General features: G+C 36.1%; 1 protein-coding gene across 2 annotated transcripts in view; it reads right to left on the bottom strand.

Annotated features, from left to right (window-relative positions):
• The window catches only part of NCAM2 (neural cell adhesion molecule 2), a 513,251-nt gene that overhangs the window by 492,299 nt on the left and 788 nt on the right, over window positions 1-20,164 (bottom strand). The gene's annotated exons all lie outside the window — the stretch shown is intronic.

Below are 20,164 nucleotides of genomic sequence, written 5' to 3' on the forward strand. Positions count from 1 at the left end.
AACATAAAAGATAGGAACAGTTACTTCTCTAAAGAAGACATACAAATGGCTAACAGAGACATGAAATACAAATCAAAACCACAATGAGATGTCATCTTACACCAGTTAGAATGGCAAAAATTAACAAGACAGGAAACAAAAAGTGTTGATGAGGATGTGGAGAAAAGGGAACTCTTATACTTTGGTGGGAATGCGAGCTGGTACAGCCACTCTGGAAAACATTATGGAGCTTCCTCAAGCTGTTAAAAATAGAGCTACCCTATGACCCAGCAATTGCACTACAAGGTATTTACCCCAAAGGTATAGATATAGTGAAAAGAAGGGGCACATGCACTCCAATGTTCATAGTAGCAATGTCCATGATAGCCAAACTGTGGAAGGAGCCAAGATGCCCTTCAAAAGATGAATAGATAAAGAAGATGTGGTTCATGGACATGTGGTACAATGGACTATTACTCAGCCATCAGAAAACCCACCATTTGCATTGACATGGATGGAACTGGAGGGGATTATGTTAAGTGAAATAAGTCAAGCAAAGAAAGACAATTATCATACGGCTTCACTCATATGTGGAACATAAGGAAGAGCATGGAGGACCATAGGGGAAGGGAGGGAAATCTGAATGAGAAGAAATCAGAGAGGGAGACAAACCATAGAGAATCTGGACTCCAGGAACCAAACTGAGCTTTATAGAAGGGGGCGGGGGTGAGGGGATGGCATAAACAGGTGATGGGTGTTAAGGAGAGCATGTGTGGTGTTGAGCACTGGGTGTTATATGCAACTAATGAATCACTGAATGCTACATAAAAGAAAATGATATAGATTAATATAATCTGGTCTGCCCTAGGCTCTTTCCAAGGTTGGCTATATGAAATGGCACTGTTAAAATATATGTGGATCTTTCCTAAAACTATTATGGGACTCATCATCTATTAAATTGTTTAAAACTATCTGACCCCCAAAAGTCATACATTAAATCAATTTTAATCATTCTTCTGGATAAACAGTATGGTATAATTTGATCACTTGATAATAAAAATCACTTATCCTATCTTACTTATCTTTCTGGGTAAAACCCAGAAAACTGAATTAAATATAACTTTAAATGCACTAACACAGCTAGTTTTGATTTTTATTCTATTACCTTTCTTCCCTCTTATGTTCTTATTTAGGTTTTTAGGAATACCATTGTGCATGTATCTCTCAGTGTGACCACAGATCAATTTTCACATTTGCAGCCTATAAATTGTAACACATTTTAAAGTAAATTAAATATTTAGGGATATTTTATTTTAAATCACAGACATTTTGGAATAGCTAATTTCTCCTACTTAACTTTCAGTTCATTTACAACCATTATCCTAAGTTATATGTTCATATACAAATCATATACAAATTAAAAAAAAAAACTTTTAATTTTCTGAACTTTTTCCTGTTGAAATCAAACTGAAAAGAGATTATAAGAATTTTGACATTTGCTTCATCAAGTGAAACATTAAAAATAATCAAAAGTGGATTACTGAGAAATTGTCAACACTCTGTAATATTACATGAACATAAATGGACTATTTAGAAAAAAAATGATGTTTAAATATTCTACAATTATTTCAAGCTATATGTGTTTCAGAGTATTCTTTGGACACATTTAGTAGTCAGAATGAATTCACTTGGGTGTAAGTGTTACTAATATAATAGTTTTAAGTAATAAAATAATTCAAATATTTATATGGATGGTGCTATTTGAAAAGTCAGTCCATATTTTTTATAAGTGAAATAGACTTTGGGTATGGAATAATAAAAGTCGGGGTGGGGGGGACTTAGGTATGTAGGAAATGCACATAAGCAACTAAGGTATATACCAGAAGATAAGGCTCTGCTCTGGGTTTACACTTACTTGCTATCTTCTGTAAAAATTTGTAAGAGAGATCACTGAGAAGGAAAAGTGTAAATATTCCTTATTAAATTGCTAACTTAAACTACTGAATTAATATGAAGAGGAAAAACACATGAGTTTAATATTTCAGTATATATTTTCAGAGAACTTGGACACAATTTGGGTTGTTTAATTATATTCCCACCAAAACTGTTCCAAGCAAAAAAAATATATATGTTTGGGGCACCTGGCTCAGTAGGTTAAGCTCCTGACTCTTTATTTTGGCTCAAGCCATGATCTCAGGGTCATGGGATCAAGCCCTGTGTTGGGCTCTGAACTTAGCAGGCCTTGAGGATTCTCTCTCCCTCCACACCTCCACATGCTCATGCTCACTCTCTCTCTCACTTTTTTTGAGAGAATAAATCTATTTTTGAGGCTATGAATATATTTATTTTATAAATCTTTTATATATATATATATATATATATATATATATATATATATATCTTAAAGATACTCTTAAAAGAGAGCAAATATTCTGTTACCATTTATCAGTAAGGTGTGCTAATTTCAAGCCAGGTACTTGTCTTTTTTATTTAACACAAATTCATTTTGTCACGGTTTTAAATCTCTACTTTTATTATAAATATAAATATCACTGTAAGAGCATCATTCATTTATTTTTTTCAACAGCCCTTCACTGAGCATCCAGTATGTGCATTGCATAACATAAAGCCTTTGTCTATAAGCTTAGAATCTGATTAGAAGGTAAGATTAGTGAAACATTTATGACCATTTACAACCTGGAACTGTATGAGATTATAAATGGGTGATACTAGTCTATATTCTAGTGATTTATAATGGAGAAAGGTAGTTTGGAATGACCAAGAAAGGGTTCACAAATGGAACAAGGTTTGAGCTTCATTTTATATGATAAACTGAGAGAATTCAAAACTGTCATCTTATAAAGGGTCTAAAACTACCTCTAGAAAATTATTCTGGAATTTCTAGTTGGGGATCAAATCCATCCTTCTACTTTATGTAAACACAATGATCATCATTTGCTCATGTCCCCTCTGTCATGTTTCCATTTCCTTCTGATATGTCTACACACTGAGTATCACCTTGCAGCTCTCTGAACTTGCTGCCCAGGGCTTTGCAGTCGGTCCGCTGAGCCATCCAGCCCTTGACAGGGAGTTCAAGAGTGGAGAGCCAACATGTCACCATCAGCTTTGATTTTCAAATAGCACTTCTAAGTAGAGCATGGCAGAATGGGTAGCTTTCACTGCTAGGACTTTAGAGTTAAAATCCAGTCACTTGAAAGAAAAGAGTATTTCACAAGTGTCCCTTTAAATATCAATAACTGATGACTCAGAACAAAGAGGTTATAAAACATGATCCACTGAGAAGGAAGAGTGCACCTGCTCTACGGACAGTTTCCCATTCCCTAAAATGAGATTAACTGCAGCTAGTTGTTGGGAATGATGAAAACAGGTGATGGATAAGAGTAGAGAAACAAACAAGGACAATAAACCTCCAGCTAACCCCAGAAATGAGTCTGGGTAGGGTTACGGGAAGAGGAGGAAAGTCCTAGAGAGCACGACAGATCTTGGCACTAGATACAGGATTTAAACAGTTCTGAGTTGGTCACATAATAAATAGTGTAATTATCTTTAATTCCTCGTTCTACCTCAGTTGTGAAGCCCTACACCACAATAACAAACAGCTGGCAAAGAAAGAAAAAGACCTAGGGGCGCCTGGGTGGCTCAGTGGGTTAAAGCCTCTGCCTTAGGCTCAGGTCATGATCCCAGGGTCCTGGGATCGAGCTCCGCCTCTGCTCAGCAGGGAGCCTGCTTCCTCCTCTCTCTCTCTCTCTGCCTGCCTCTCTGCCTACTGTGATCTCTGTCTGTCAAATAAATAAATAAAATCTTAAAAAAAGAAAAAGAAGAGACCCTAGATACCATAAAAGTCCCAAATGCCAAAGTCACTAGTGGCCTGCCCTCCATCCTTTGCAATGGGTGGGAAAACTAAACAGAGTGTAATCAATGGCACAGTGATAACACAGCTCTCCAAAACTAATAATTATCTCAAAAAAAAAAAAATCTGACACTTTACCACAGCATTGTTTTCCATAGAGCTAAATGCTTTAGAAGCCTTTTAAGAAAGGCTGGTTAATAAATTATAAAAAATATATATATATAATTATACCTTGGCTTTATAGCAATATTAATAATGATAGCAATATTAATTGAACATTTACTATGTAAGTAGTGCTATTATTATCCCCATTTTACAGATGAGAATATGAAGGCATAGAGAAATGAATCACTTGTTTGTGATCTCTTATTAAACAAGTGGGTGAGTGGGATTTGAATTCAAATCTGCCAGAGTTCAGATTCTGTGCTTTTCACCACACAGCCTCGGAGACGAAAGGCTATTTTGAGGGCTCAAAGCATTTGCATGCCCACAAATCAAAGTAGAAATGTTTGCAAGTAAAATTAACAAAACTTTTGCTTTGACGCGAAAGGGAATGTAAAGATATTTAGCTCTAAGTAGAGATCTGGGCTTCACTGAGTATGGAACAGAGCTGGAAATAAAACACAGATGTTGAGTTATTTCTTGAAGACATCATTTGGGCCACAGGATCCAAATTTATTCTCAGGAAACCACTACCAACTTGTGCATGGGAAAGAGTTTTGCCCCAGCACTAAGCAGCCATTGGCCTCAATGACTGGAACTGCCATGGGCTGGCATGAATTCATTTAGTACCCAACCATTCAGGCAGAACGTTTCAACAACCAGCCACGCGATGTGAATTCTGAACACTTTAGAAACAATTTTGACTGCTGTCACCAAACCATAAGGACTAAAAGAATATCAAAGACATCTTTTAAAATGGGACCATTCAATGCCATTTATTGAAAAAGGAAAGCTCCTCTCAAAGTACTTTTTATTTCCATAAAACCATAAACCAGTCAATGATAAAGTTAATAGAAACTATTTAATTTGAACACTATTACTTGGCTGCAAATAAGTAAACTCGGTTGTCTTGAATACCTGCAAATACAGAAATTCTTTATATGAAAAACATCAGCAACATATCTCACAAAAGCTCTTTACACAAATGAATTTGTTCTCTGTCATCAGAAATAGAAGCAGATTATCTACTTAGTAATCCTCAAAAGGGACATGGCAATCAAACACAGATACAAGAGAATGTGTATCTACAATTTTACGATCCAGTCCTCATTGTGATATTACAAATTACTTTAAACAATTTGTTCAGCAGCTTTGAAACAAATGTTGTAACTTAGTTGTACAATGCAATGTAAAAGAGAGCATAACACTGCTAGAAACTTAGCAGCCTTCATGTCTTCAGTTAGAAATTGGGGAAAATGAAAATAAAGAATTTTTCAAGCATGTGCATGCATTTCAATCACAGTCCCTGAGCTGGAACCAAAGCATCTATGCTCCAAATGCTGATTTTATCTATATTCAGGGAATATGTTTTGATGGAAAACATCATAAATTATGAATGTTTGTGTGCTGAGAGTTTGTTTAAAAAAATAAGGTGGGAGAGCTGTTTAGCTGTTCATTTTGTGTAACCAAGAGACAACAGATATTGTTTTGTAGTCTTGAGAAATTAAACACTAGCTAATTAGTCTTCAGTTACACTAAGTGTGAATAATAAGTCCAATGTTTTATTGTGGAGTACATTTCTTTCTTAGAGGCAAAAAGCAGCAAAGAACAAATCGCTTAAAATATTCATGAATTTCAGCCCTAATGAAAATAATGGAATAAATGTAGCAAGCATTTTGACTCAGCATGGAATGATGAAATGATTTTCCCAAGTTTTTACATATATATGTATAGGTAGGTATACACACACACATACTCAGACACACACACTCCATATATATATATATATATATATATATATATATATATACACACACACATATATAATTTTATATATTTGGCCATTCATAAAAAAACAGTGCTGGTGAGAGTACGTGGCATGGGGGTGAGGGATGGGAAGAAGCAGAATGGCTTTCTAAGAAAAAGTAATTGCAGAGCATGCACAGGGTTTTATACCCCAAGCATCTTAATCACTAGCCTGCCTTTTAATTCACTGTGTAGTCTCAGGAAGAAACCATCTAGAGGTCAGGAACTGGTGTGGTTCATATCTTGGTCTAGGCATACAGTAGATTAACACACTGATTGATGAATCTACTCATTTCTACTCATAGTTAGCCGGTCTCATCAGTCAATATCAAACCAATATTCTTTGTTTTCAGTTTCCACTTCTCTTTCTAAAGGAGATCCTAGCCTCTATTTCTATTTTTTACCCATCTCTTCCAGAATCCAATGAATATTTTTCCTTGGCCCCCTTAAATTTGAGAACAATATCCACCTGCCAGGTTTGGGGTGGGGGGAAAATAAAACAATGAAAATGAAATAGATTTCCTTTAAAAAATTAGCTTCTTTTATTTCATAAGATTCTGGAAGACCAGTGAGGTTTATGTAATTTGTTTTATCCCAAATCTACTACCCCAGCCCTGCCATACATATATACAGTCCTTAAACACTGTATAGTGGAAAGTACTTGAGCCCTCAGAGTCAAAGTATGCCTTTATTCAAATCCCACTTGGCTCCTTCATAGCTATGTGACCTTGGGTAAACTGTTTTATCACACTTTCTCTTAATTTCATTATCTGTACAATTTAAAAAGAAAAAGATAGATAGTAAAAGATGTGTAAACGCAGATATTAAGTAAGATCAAGTGTAACAGTTTTCTCAGGATTTTTCCCAAGATACATCCTGTTCACAAAGGAAGTTAGTATCCTTACCTACCATTCTTCAACTTAACAATAGTAAAACTATGCCCAATGTTAGCGGCTTCCTTTTACTGGGACCTGGCAGGGAAAGAGGACTCTTGCCAGCCAGCCAGGGTTCCAATCCCAACATTGCCACCGGGCAGCTTTGTGAGATTGACAGGTCATTCAAACACCTCAACATCTGTTCCCATCCCCTTCTCTAGAACAGAATCATCTTCACACGTAAGTCTGAAGAATTATAACAGATCACACATACAAAGTACACTGAAATGGCCCACTGTAAGTGCTTAATAAATACTGACTTGTGACACAGTGTACATTCTTTGCCCAAAAGGGCCCCTCAACTCTTCCGTGGCAGTCACACCGGACCACACACTGGTGAGTTTCCTCTCCCTCGTTCCTCAGTAAAACTCAGTAAATGAACACTGAGTCTGATGGAAGAATCAGATACTTCAAGGGAGGCTGACCTTCTCCTCAGCAACAGAAAGGAGCTGATTCATCAGGGGAAATCATGGCGATGGTATTCTCTTTACCAGCCAATAGTTTTGAAGAGTTACTATGACACAATTCTAGCCAATGAGAACTGAGGAAAGTCTCCTGGATGATAGATGAGAATTTATCCTTTTTTTCATAATACAAGGCCAGTGACATACTTAATTATCCTTCCTAACTTCAGATTTTATTGAGAAGAACGTGATACATGAAACTGTTGCAAATAACTTCCTTCCATGAAGTCAAGGAAAAATACCCAAAACTAAAGAGAAACATGCAGTCCCAACCTGCCTCCGGATGATTTCTTACATGCTATCACAGATTTTTATTTTTAAGTCCGTCTAAATATATCCTTTTCTTCTTTGACCCGAAAAACATCCTGAACTGATGTAATTTTATTATGAAAGTATTCAGTAAGTCAACCACAAACAGATGACTTACTGAATTATTCATGACTCCAGTTTTTACAATAAGAGAAGCCATTTAAAAAATATAGCTTATATTTAAATATTAATGTTATATAGTCCTGAAAGAATTACACTAACCTGAACAATCAAACTGCCCCACCTTACAACCACCATGAACCCTGTATTTCTAAATCCTGTTGGTTCTCTGTGCTCATCAATGTTTAAGGTCCCTAAAAGATTTACTCATTTGCTAATTGGTAGTCACTCACCTAAAGTTTAGCCATTCAAAAGAAATAGCTAGAAAGAGTGGTAAAAAACTGAAACTAAAGCTACTCCTAGTACTTCTTTTTTCCCTTCAGCTATCCCTAGCTACTTCAAAGGTACCATGTTTCAGTCACAGAAATGAGTAAAGTTTTAGAACCAAATACTAACTAAATTTAAATTTCAACTCCTTGACTTATTAGATGCCATTTAAATTTTAGGAAATTCAGTTCCCTCATCTGTAAAATAATTTTCAGAAGTCCTCTATATGTAGTCAATATAAAAATGAGGTAACCCAGTACTTGGCAGGCGGACTAATAGATTTTTTTTTTTTTCTGACATTCTCCTCTTTGCCAAACTGTAACCAAGCTCCGCGGAGCTCTCTTCTCAACTAGGTCTCAACCCTAACCTGTAAAGATTTGAATGAAGCACTAACATTATTTTTAACAGTTCAAAGGGGGCATCCCTGGGATGACTTAAAGTGCCTGAGAAAACTCAAGGCTGCCAAAAGACCTTCTTTTTGTTTCAGTCCATACCTCAAGATGGGACTCTTTTCTCCCAACCTCTGTGGGAGGGTAGGAGCCTCACTTTGCTAACCATCAATTAACAAACGCAGGTGGGTTTCAAACAGACCAAACCACTCCTTCCTGCTTTTTGTAAATTTTCACTTCCCTGGCTCCACTGAGCCCCCATGCACCTTCCCCCCTATTCCCTCATTGTGCCTTTAGAATACCGGGTCACCTCTGTACCAAGCAAAGTTCAGTTCAGGCCACACTAGGCTCTTTACCTTATTGAATACAATAATAAACTTCCTTTCCAATATGGTGTATTACCGATTTAGATCTGTCCTTAACCACTGTAACTAGTGTCTGGCTTTGTTTATCTCTGATGTTTCCTTCATTCAATTAACTCATTCAATATTTACAAACAGACACTGTTTATTGAGGACCCAAGGATGTCTGCAGTCCTTCTTTGCTTTGTTGGGCACCTCCTTCTCCTCTGCAGGCATGTCACACTTTATCCCAGCTCTTCAAGGTTTGACCCCACCACCCCTTCCCTCATTACTGTTTAGCTGATGAATTACCCTTGAAATAAAACAGGGATTGATCTTTACTAACAGTATTTACTCTCCTTTCTCATTCTTAGCTCCCTGTATGCCTTTCTGCTCAAGAGTCAGAATGTGTTCTGGAATCACTATTAGTCAAAGACAATTTATACTTCTTAGGACAACCTCCCTTCTCCTATCACACATCCACATTTAGGTACATCACCTGAGATGTGGAGACATCTAAATGAGATGCCTTCTGAGAGGCAGCCAAACAGGAAGAGAGAAGGGAAAGGTAACTAACAAGTAAGTCCCCTTCCCCACCATAGTCAATAATGTCAAACCTTTTCAAAAAAAATTTTTTAAAGATTTTATTTATTTATTTGACAGAGGGAGATCACAAGTAGGCAAAGAGGCAGGCAGAGAGAGAGGGGGAAGCAGGCTCCCTGCTGAGCAGAGAACCCGATGCGGGGCTCCATCCCAGAACCCTGAGATCATGACCTGAGTCGAAGGCAGAGGCTTAACCCACTCAGCCACCCAGGTGCCCCAATGATGTCAATCCTTTGATTTTCCTAGCAAGAAGGAGGGACATTCTCCTTGAAGAAGTCATCTTTCACCAAATAATCTATTAATGCACAGGGTAGGATGGAGGGTATTTTTAATAAAATGTTTCATACAATAGAAACAGAACAAGGACTTGAAAGAAAATACATTAGCAACTTAGGGTATTTTATAATTATTCAGGATTCTGTACTAAGTATTCTGTATGAAGTATTATTTAAATATCATGAGATAAATAGAGTTGAATACTTCCTATCCACTTTGGATATGGCTGTGTAAGTTTTTAGTAAAGCACAGAGAATGGCATAATATCCTTTAATAACCTGTGCTGAGTTTTGTTGCTAAACTGCAGACCATGCACAATGTCCACAGAGGTAAAATGCATTACCTTGGGGCTTATAAGGGGGCTATGAAATAAAAGGACTCAAATGGATAACCAATTAAAGTGTTTATAAATTATGTGAAATTTAAGGAGGGAAATGAAAGTTAAAACATGGATGAATCAGAAGCAGTGGTCATATCTCTAATTGCAAACTGTGTTTCAAGTTAGAAGTGGCATACAAAATACTGGCAACATTAGTAGGCTAATGGAAGGGAGACAAATAAATACGTGATAAAGACATTCAAGAGTACCTGAAAATGTATTCTGTCCAATTAACTTAAACACTCTTACCACTGAAATCTGACATAGAAAATATCATAATATCATGACAAAACATGGCTAACGGACAAGAGAGCATGTTTTTGGTTAAATTGAATTTCATTTTTTGTAAAAGAAACAAAACCCAAGTGCCTATGAAAAAATATGGCAAAATACTCTTATCTTGCTTGTCTTCCCATACATACAGTTTAGAATTGGCTTCCAATAATCATTGACTGAATAATCAACTTTTAATTAACCCCAGGGATTATCTTGATTTTTGAGGACTTTAAATACTTGCTCTATTGACAAATCAGACATTTACTATTGACAATATCTAATCTGTTTAATTATAGCCTTATCAACATATTATATCTCCCTCATTTATTTCTATGTAGTGAAGACTCAGAAACCTCAACAATGTAATGGTCTCCTATGTCCCAGATAAGGCTTCAAAATAAGAAATCTTATAGCAAGATTTAAAAGTCTGCTTTATTCCCTAATTTATTTTTAGTTCAGGAGGTAAGACAGGTCATCTTTTCTTTCCTTTTGACTGGATTATTTTATAGATACTCAAATATTTATTGAAGGCCTATCATATGTAGTAGTGATATAAACAAAATTTTTAAAACAAATACCCAAACCAACAGATAATATATTCTCAACAGTCAAAACTAAATATATTTTTAGTTAGTTTGTTTTACTCCTGCTGGGTAATATTTAAATATTCATTTAGCATATATTTACTAAACATATACTATGTTTCAAGAATACACATAAGAATTTACAGTGAACTCCCTAACCGAGTACATTGTATTTAATGGCAAGCCAGCATGGAAAGGTGTTCTTGCTCTCAGAGAGTTCAGACAGAAGATCACATACAGTTACAATGAAGTCTGACATGCAGAATTCGGGTATATTACCATCCATGACTGGGTGTTCCGTGTTTTACACACTGGCCAGGGATTACTCTGTGTGTGTGTGTATGTGTGTATGTGTGTTTTGTTTGTTTGTTTTTGTTTGTTTGTTTTTTACTTTTCACTTACAGGGATTACTGTATATTTGTTGAGATTACGAAAGATGTCTTCAGTGATGAAATGGCTAAACTGAGTTTTGAAGAAAAACAATAGGAATTGTCCAAGCAAAGAAGGTTAGGAAAACTGTAAAATACATGAGCTATGTTGACACAGGGCCCAAATCTGGGAATTTCAGAAATGGTGCAAAAGTGTTTGGTGTACATAGTAATAAGAATGAGGCTAAGAAAACAGGATCCTGCAAGTGAATAAAAGGTAGAAGTCTTAACAGTTCTAAGTCAGGAACTCCCAAATAAGTCAAGTGAAAGGGAGTCCTCTAAAATGAACAGCATGTATCTTGTAAATACAGTCCAAAAGTAACTTTGAAGAGCAGAGTAACATAAATTATCTACTGTACCACTAAGTTATTTCTGAAAACTGCTCCATTAATAGGAGTAAAATATATTTCTGTGAAAGCACAGGCATTGTTATAGGAAAAATGCTGCATCTAGAATAAAATATTTGTATCAAGTTCTAAGCCAACCATTTTTCAAGTCTTTCTTCTTGGACAAGTAATTTGACCTCTTCCAGGTTCATTTTCTTCTTCTCTAAATCAGGAATACTACCTACATTTCAGGGTAATTGTGGGACTTTAAGTAGGTAAATTTAAGTTGACCATCAAAGTTGTTGTTATCTAATATGTCTTAGTATATATACATTTGAAATCATTAAATTCTACAATGTAACTCTAACCCTTTGATAATTCCGAAGTTTAACCTAGTGTATATAATTTATACAATAGGTAGGACAGAACCAGAGATTCTGTGAGATAAGTGCATTTTAAAAAAATGAACAGGATTTATTGGATTGGGAGGGAGACAAACCATAAGTGACTCTTAATCTCACAAAACAAACTGAGGGTTGCTGGGGGGAGGGGGGTTGGGAGAAGGGGGTGGGATTATGGACATTGGGGAGGGTATGTGCTTTGGTGAGTGCTGTGAAGTGTGTAAACCTGGTGATTCACAGACCTGTACCCATGGGGATAAAAATACATGTTTATAAAAAATAAAAAGTTAAAAAAAAAAAAATGAACAGGATTGAAAATGTACTTAATTTCAGCGGGCATTAGAAACATTAGAGAATTATAAATGGTTTACATAAGTAAATACAGAAAATTTAAATAAAACAGGTCAATATTGATCAGTACTTTGACATAGTATGGCATATACTTGATGTTATATTTTAATTTTTACATAATCTGTGTTTCACATTTCTCTCATTGATGACAGAATGCTATTATTATAATATAAAGTTGCAACTGCTCCGCTCTGACAGTATATTCAATATTTGTCATTGGTAAATGATAATAATCAGAGATAAATTAAGGAGGGCAATAAACATAAAAGTAATCAGAAAAAAGTAGTACCGTAGTTATTAAACAGCTAGTTGAGAATGGACAAGCTACAATATTAGAAAAACTGTCCACAACACTCATTAATACGTAAAACAAAGTCTATGTGTGCTTATTTTCTTAAATTAGGATGTACTCTACTGTAAGTCTTAGCTTTATTACATCGGTTTATTTTACAAGTGGTGGCATGCACTTCTATGCTAACACCATATTTGCATCCCTGGAAAACGCTGGTGTCTGCAAAATTATGCAGTAAAAAATATCATGGCTTATGGGAAAAGACAGGATTAGAGGTCAGAGCATTCCAAACCTACAGAAATGTGTAACCAAGCACTAACAACTACCATAACAATCTTAATGAAAATACTAGCACAGTTAAATCTCTAACGCTGCTTGTATCTAGTATTTGCATCTTCTTTCGAGATACAAGGCCTGAAGGGCATTCACTTTAAAATGAAAACTATGATCCAGGGTGTAGCCCTTAAAAAAGTAAAAACAAATACATCATTTTAACAAAGGAGAAAGTGATTTCCAGTTTTCTTAGCAGCTATCTCAGTATTCCCAGATATGTACTATACCGGAAATCAAGATGGTTCTTAAACTGCTAAACAAACAAATACTCACAATAAAGAAAAGCACTTGAGTTGATTTTTCATATTTTTTATTAACATCTTTATAGAAAGCTAAGGCTTTCTCTTTAATAGTGAGAAAGCTTGCTCTTGATCACTTCAAAAATGAGTGGGCTGAAGAAGTGGTATATGGAACAACACAGTTCCTGCATCAGCCCCCTATTAACCAATCCTGTATCAAAGAAACACACAAAGAAACAGAATTGTATCTTCAATACATAGGATGCACATTAGCGGCAACTTTGGGTGTCAGCCACAGAACATGCGTAATAGCGCAAGGCCAAGCTGACACTCTCTGTCTCAAGACATCATCTATCAAAGGCGATTTTTATCAGGACTAAGTGAGACAATGAGTGAGAATGTCCACCTGGCACACAGGAGGCACTCAAAAATATTAGTTCCCTTGAAGACGAACAGAAACAATGTCCACGTCTGTATATTTCATATCAAACTTTTTTGGTTTTTGATTTTAGTTTAGCTATTTTCATTTTTTTAAATGTTCTTATTTCTTCATGTTTTCTTTTGTTTCCCCACAATTAAAAAAAGGGGGGGGGGAGCTACGCATAAGCAGTGGAAATGAATGAAGAATATATAATAAAAGCAAATTTGACCTAAATGCTTTTGAAATTTTACTCAAAGTTCCAGACATACACCTATCAAATAATTTTAGCACAAACAGCGATGGTAGAACAAGAGAACAAAGCTAAATAAAAGTGGAGAAAAATTCTGAAATGAAAAGACCAACAGTTGGCCTTTCCAAAGTTGCTGATGACATTTCCATCTAGACTCCACTTGTACTTGAAACTCAACGTATCAATGTAGAAAATTACAAACAAGCAAAACAAGAACACAAATCCTTCTCACCTAAAATAAGTGGTCTTACTTATCTATTTCCCTATTTCTATTAAGATAACCATTCTTTCCATGAAAAGGCTTAAAATTTCAGGTACAACCTGCCTCCCAATCTCCCAAATCGAATGCCTTATTAAGATTCATTAATTTTTTCAAAGAAACATAAGACATGAACCCTCAACTCCTTTTTCATTTCCCTCTGGTAGGCCCCATGCCTGGCCAGGAGACTTCAAAACAGAACAAAATATTAAGCACGTTCTTTTCCTGCCGAAACAATGGCTCCTGATGATCTACACCTAGCCTGAACCCAAGACCTTCATGACTCTAAGTCCCATCAATATTTCCATAATCAAGTCCAACAACTCACCTTTCCGAATTCTTAATGATTTGGATTATTTCTGTCCTCTGAACACTTAGGGCATCCTTTCTCACAATATGCTCACCTGTTGCTAACTCTTTGTCATATCTCCTCCCTCTTCCATGTTGAATCCCCTTCTGTTTCAGTGAATGGCAAGGTAGTGCCCTGGTTAAAAGGGCAAGTCTTTCGTACATGTCCTGAGTTCACATGTTTCTTTCCTGGCTATGCAACCTTAGACAGTTATTTAAATTTTCTGTGCCTCACAGAAAATTTTCTGTGCCTCAAGTGTAAAAAGGGAAGAGTAAGATGGTAATAACAAGAGGGCTGTTGTACATATTAAGCTACTTAAACCAATGTAATGTGTTTACAATAGACCCTGGCAGTTAGCAAACATTCAACAAATTTTAGCTCTTTCTAGGTGTCGAATTCTTATGGGCTTCTTTATACCCCTTAATTTTTAATTAATTATATATCTTTTCTCATTTTTCAACATTTTGTTGACCAGTTTATTGATACCTCATATGCTTAATTGGCTTTTATATTTTTTGCCTTCTCAACTATCAGCATTGGATTCTATGCACTACCCCTTCCACACACCTGCAGATTTTCAAACAAAACATTAAATACATTTAAAAAATAGGCATTGAATTAGAAATGAGAAAATCTAATCTTGAATCCAAAGAACTCCTAACTATAACTGATAAAGGCAAATAAGGTAATTCTTCTGCATTTCAATTTCTTCCACCATAAAATAGTTAATAGTCCTTTGGATTCTTGCTCATCATTCCTTACAAGGAAGTGAACGCACTTTGAGCCAGTGGTCTATGGGGTTACAAAATGGTGGCATTATGCTCATTGTTAAGTCCTGAACAAGTATTTGTTAATTGATTAACTGACAAAATGGCATAAAATTTAAACATTACTATTATTCTGAGCTGAAGAAATGTTAATATTTTTAAACCGCTGCAAAAGTTTGGTGTTCAGGGAACTGAATTAAGAGTTTAGAGACCATAGCTCTCGCTACTATTCGGATCTTTAGTAAATCACTTATCCTAATTGTGTGCCCACCCTAAGCCTCTCCAGACTCATATCAACCTGGTGCTGGCCCATAAAAGGGATCTGTGATACAATAAGAAACCCATTCCTCAAGACTCTTTACTGCCATCTGCTGGAAAATTGTGAAAATAAATATGCATTCTATCACTACACCCATGAGTGGCGCCCCCTGGAGTTGTTCACCGCACAATCTATATAACCATTCCTAGGAATGCTGCTGAATAAGGTGTCTGAGGCACTATAGGCATTCAATAAATGTTTGATAAATGAGTAAATGATGAATGAGCCACCATTATCAATGAATTAAATTATCTCTGCCCCACATAATATTTGTTTTTATTCATAGAGAAGTTTTGTGATGACTTTAAAAAATTGAATAAATGACATGTTTTTAAACCACGGCAGATTTGTCTGTATTTATAATATACCTCTGGCATAATAGGGTTGACATTTTAGAGGAGCCCTACAACATCTGAGAATTTAAGTTACTCTTTCAAAGTCAAGAGACTTAATGGTCTAAATCTTCTGATTTCAAATCCAACATTCTCTCCCCTTTTGTGCTATTTTTAATAACAAAATGGAGCCAAGAAAATTCTGACCAACTGACCTGAAATCCTTAAAACTGTCATTTATTGATTGTTACGCTTCTAAATACTCTTAAACTTCCTTATCATACCTCTTAACTATTTAAACTCAGACAAGTCTGTTGCATTAGATCAAGGCTTTCTAAAATGCCTTGTAATGGTTGATGAACTGTTAGTGACCCAAGTGAATATGTGACACCAGGAAGTACGTTGATAGTCATTTGGAATCAGCACTATTATAACTATAACTTTGTAAATAGTTAAAAGTTATTAAAATATTTTAAATAATGCCATATAGAAGCACTTTTATTTGCTGAACAATTAAAGATACCTTGGCCCTATGAAGCTCAGGAAGATTACATTTAATGAAAGCATACAAGCACTGGTGGTATCTCAAAGTGTTCTCATAGCATACAATTTGGAAAATTAAAGCTATTTTATAATATTTTAAATAGGTCCATCCTTAGCATAATTGGGAGAGTATTAAGGGCACAGGGAATTTAGAATCTAGATTAATAAAATTTATAAAACAATGATACCCCTTTATCAGAATATTAAAATTATTAAATTAATTTTGCATACACCAACACCCAGAGGACTCATTTAATTCTGGACCAAAACCAAAACAAACAAACAAAAACAAAAGCAATTCAAACTTGCGCTACCACTTATCAATCCCTTTCTTCACGCTTTTGAAAGTTCACTGCTATGAGAGTGACTCTGAAAACAGATAAATTAAAATCATTTCCCAAATGTCAAAAGCCGGAGAGAGCAACAGACTAGTTCCTTGGGGCCTTCTGATTGGCAACCTTGTTTCCATTCCCATTCCTGCCTCCCAAGGAAATAGACAAAAACAAATGACACTGTTAGGCTTGGTTACCAGCCTCCATTTCTATAGCGCATTTCTCAGTCCCATTACAAACTAGCTCTCTGTATGAAAGAAAGCCATTTTATTTACTAAATTATATGAAGTTTGACTTTCTTTTTGTACTGAATGAGGTTATTTTCTTCCATTAATTGCTTCTCTAATGGGACATTACCTCTGGAAGAACATTAGCCCACTGTGCCATTGAAAAGACTCCCTGGACCCCCGGGGGGCCCACCACCTTCCCTTCTTGCTCTTCTCCTGGGCTCCAGTTCAGCACTAGAAACCGAAGTGGTCAAATGCACTGTTTAACTCCTTTGACATAAAGCAGGAAAGGAAATCCTCTGGGTGGCTCATTGACAGTAACGGTATTAATTCACACAGCCTGTCTTCTCTAAGTGCAAATGCATATGGAGTTGATTCAATAGAAATGTTCCAAAAGAGGCTGATATCAAAGAATTAGAGCAGAGTAGATTAAAACGGACATGAGAGAGGCTGTCTGTGAACAGCCTACACTGAAGACAGGTTCGCGGAGACCTTCCTATAGAAATGAAACTCGCGGTCACCCACACACTAGGAGTCACCCACACACCCACACTTCCTGTAGAAGTGAAACTAGCAGTCACCCACACATACACACCCCCACGCTTTAGTTTTAGAAGGTACAGGTCTCTAATGAACAATGACTTACTAATACTTCACCAGAAAGAGAAAATGTAAGCAGAGAGCCTTAAGTTCAACGAATTAACTGGGCAATTCACTTCCCCCTCCCCATGACTTTGGCTTAGCAGCACATACGTATTACAGTTTGGGAATTGGGTTTACATAGATCCAAACAGCAAATACACTGTGAATCACAGACTCAGGTTATTACTTGAGATTTATGATGATGGAGACTGTGAACAAGTTTTGAATACAAAGAAAAATAATAGCAGAAGTTAAGAGTTATAGAATCTCCTTTCAGTTGACAATTAAATTCAGACTTGACAATTAAATCCCAACCTTACTTCATTAGATATTAATCTTGCAGTGGAAATGAGAGACTTTTTAAAGGCGTATTCCTGCTGTAATAAAAAAGGCTTTCACTACAGTAGAACAATAATGTTGTGTTGAAAGTTAGAACTATTAGACCTTGTTAGCTAATTATGGTATTGGCATCCACTTAAGTTGCTCAGTTTTTCACTTCTGTCATTTTCTGCTGCTCAACTGCAGCAGTTCAAAACGTTTTGACTACTTAAAAGGGAATACATCATCATTGCCTTTCCCCAGTCTAACTGCACACCACTTTCCAAAGCAATAGCTTCAATCATGCTTCATAAAATCCCCTGCAAGTATATTGTTGGAAACATAAATCAGCAAGCTGGGATTTTAGTATTTCTAAGGTTAGCCCAGGGATCACGAACTGGAGGCTTTTCCATGGCCCCATTTATAAAAGAATAAACAAAATTATGAGTTGCACTAGATCCCTTTTTTTCAAAAACTGCTCCAGTGGTATGTCTGATACTTGCTTCTGCATCCTTAATTGGAGGACAAAACACTGGCATAGAAGAATCGGACTCCAAGATCAGGATTGCTGTTTCCCAGCATCTCTGACTTCATTAGGAGACAGGGCACAGAAGTACTACATGTTCAGTTTCACAAAAGCTAAGTCTCTCTGATGTGCATCTATGCCTCTATCAGTGCCATGCATTTTTAAATCGCACTAGATAGAGAGATCTTCCGAATGATGTTCCCCTCCTCCCCTGTTTCATGACAGTGAATATAGGCTCCCTTTCAGGCACGCTTTAATTTTAGAGCCCTTCTTTACAATTACCCTGCTTTCTGAATTATAAATTAGGGAATCCCAAATTTCAGGTATGTCACATATAGAGACCTACGTTAAATTGTGCCTGCGTATAATATTTAAACATTCCTAGATTTCTCTTTTGTCCCCCAAATTCCAACACACTTAGTATCTATAAATGTAAATTCACAGACTCCACCATTGAGACATATTTCTTTTCCAAACCACCCCTAATGTAATCATAAGTCTGCATAAACTTGCTTTCTATTATGTCCCCATCTTACTCCACACTAGCTACACTCAGTTAATTGCAGTGGTATTTTAACTGCAATTTTCAGGAACTCCTTCTTAGGATTCACTAATACCTGTCTATGTTATAAATGAACAGTTAAACATAATCAGCAGCTCTGCAAAAATGAAAGCAACATATCTGTAGGGCATAAAGTATATGTTGATCTTTGCTATAATAGTGATTTAATTAACTGGGCTACTATCAGCTTCAGATGGATATATCTGCAATTTTTCTATGACTGAAATTTTGCATACTCTATATTATCAAGGGGAAATGAGCAGCATCTTACCAAGACACTTTATAAACTACAGCAACATTCAGTATTTGCATTCTGATTTCTGAGCATAAAATCTGCATCCAATCATGTTTCATCAGCCATTAACACTATATAGCTTTAGGGAGGTGAGGGCAGAGAAAGGAAGGCTTCATATCCAAAATGTCAAGCCCTGCTGAAGAATGATAGAAGGACCCAGTGAGTGTGGAAGAACAGAAACAACCATTTCTGATTTTTAAAATGGAGTTCTACCACCCCCTGCTGGACCAAATGAGCAACACCGAAGAGGCTAGAAAATGCTTAGAATTGAATATAGTGGAGATATTTTAACTTGTCTTGTAATTTATGTTTTCTCAAAAAAAAAAAAAAACAATTTTCATGCCATACTAATAATAGAACACTCTATGCAATTATTACACATCACAAAATTACAGCTATTTTCTTTTTTCTTTAAAGACTTCCACCAAGGTATGTTTTAGCATTTTGTGTTCCCAATTAAATGTCCAAACTTGTCTGGACAGTTGAAAATGTTTCCATTTATTATAAATATATTTCATGTGAACGTGAACTACCCAAAAAAAAGCAAGATAAATTCAGATCTACCTCTATAGAGACAAATAGAGGTAGCTTCCACAAATTCTCTCAGGTTATTCTAGTAAGCTATTCATCCCCCCCCCCCCCCAAGAGATAAAAATCTCACCAGTTCTCCACAAGCTAAAACATCCCTTACCGGTGGAATTACAATCTGACGCTATACAAATTTTCAACCTTGATGGATTAACAAGGGTGGGGGGTGCTGAAAATGAATGACTGCAACACATGCCTAGTTTTATCCATCTGCCGTCTTACACACAACATCCATGGCCCCTCTCTTAGTTTCAACAGAAATAAACCATCATCGTTCACTTCCTAGCCAGGGATGGGGGTCTT

Source organism: Mustela nivalis (assembly GCF_964662115.1).
Source record: "Mustela nivalis genome assembly, chromosome: 1".
Taxonomy (NCBI): Eukaryota; Metazoa; Chordata; class Mammalia; order Carnivora; family Mustelidae; genus Mustela; species Mustela nivalis.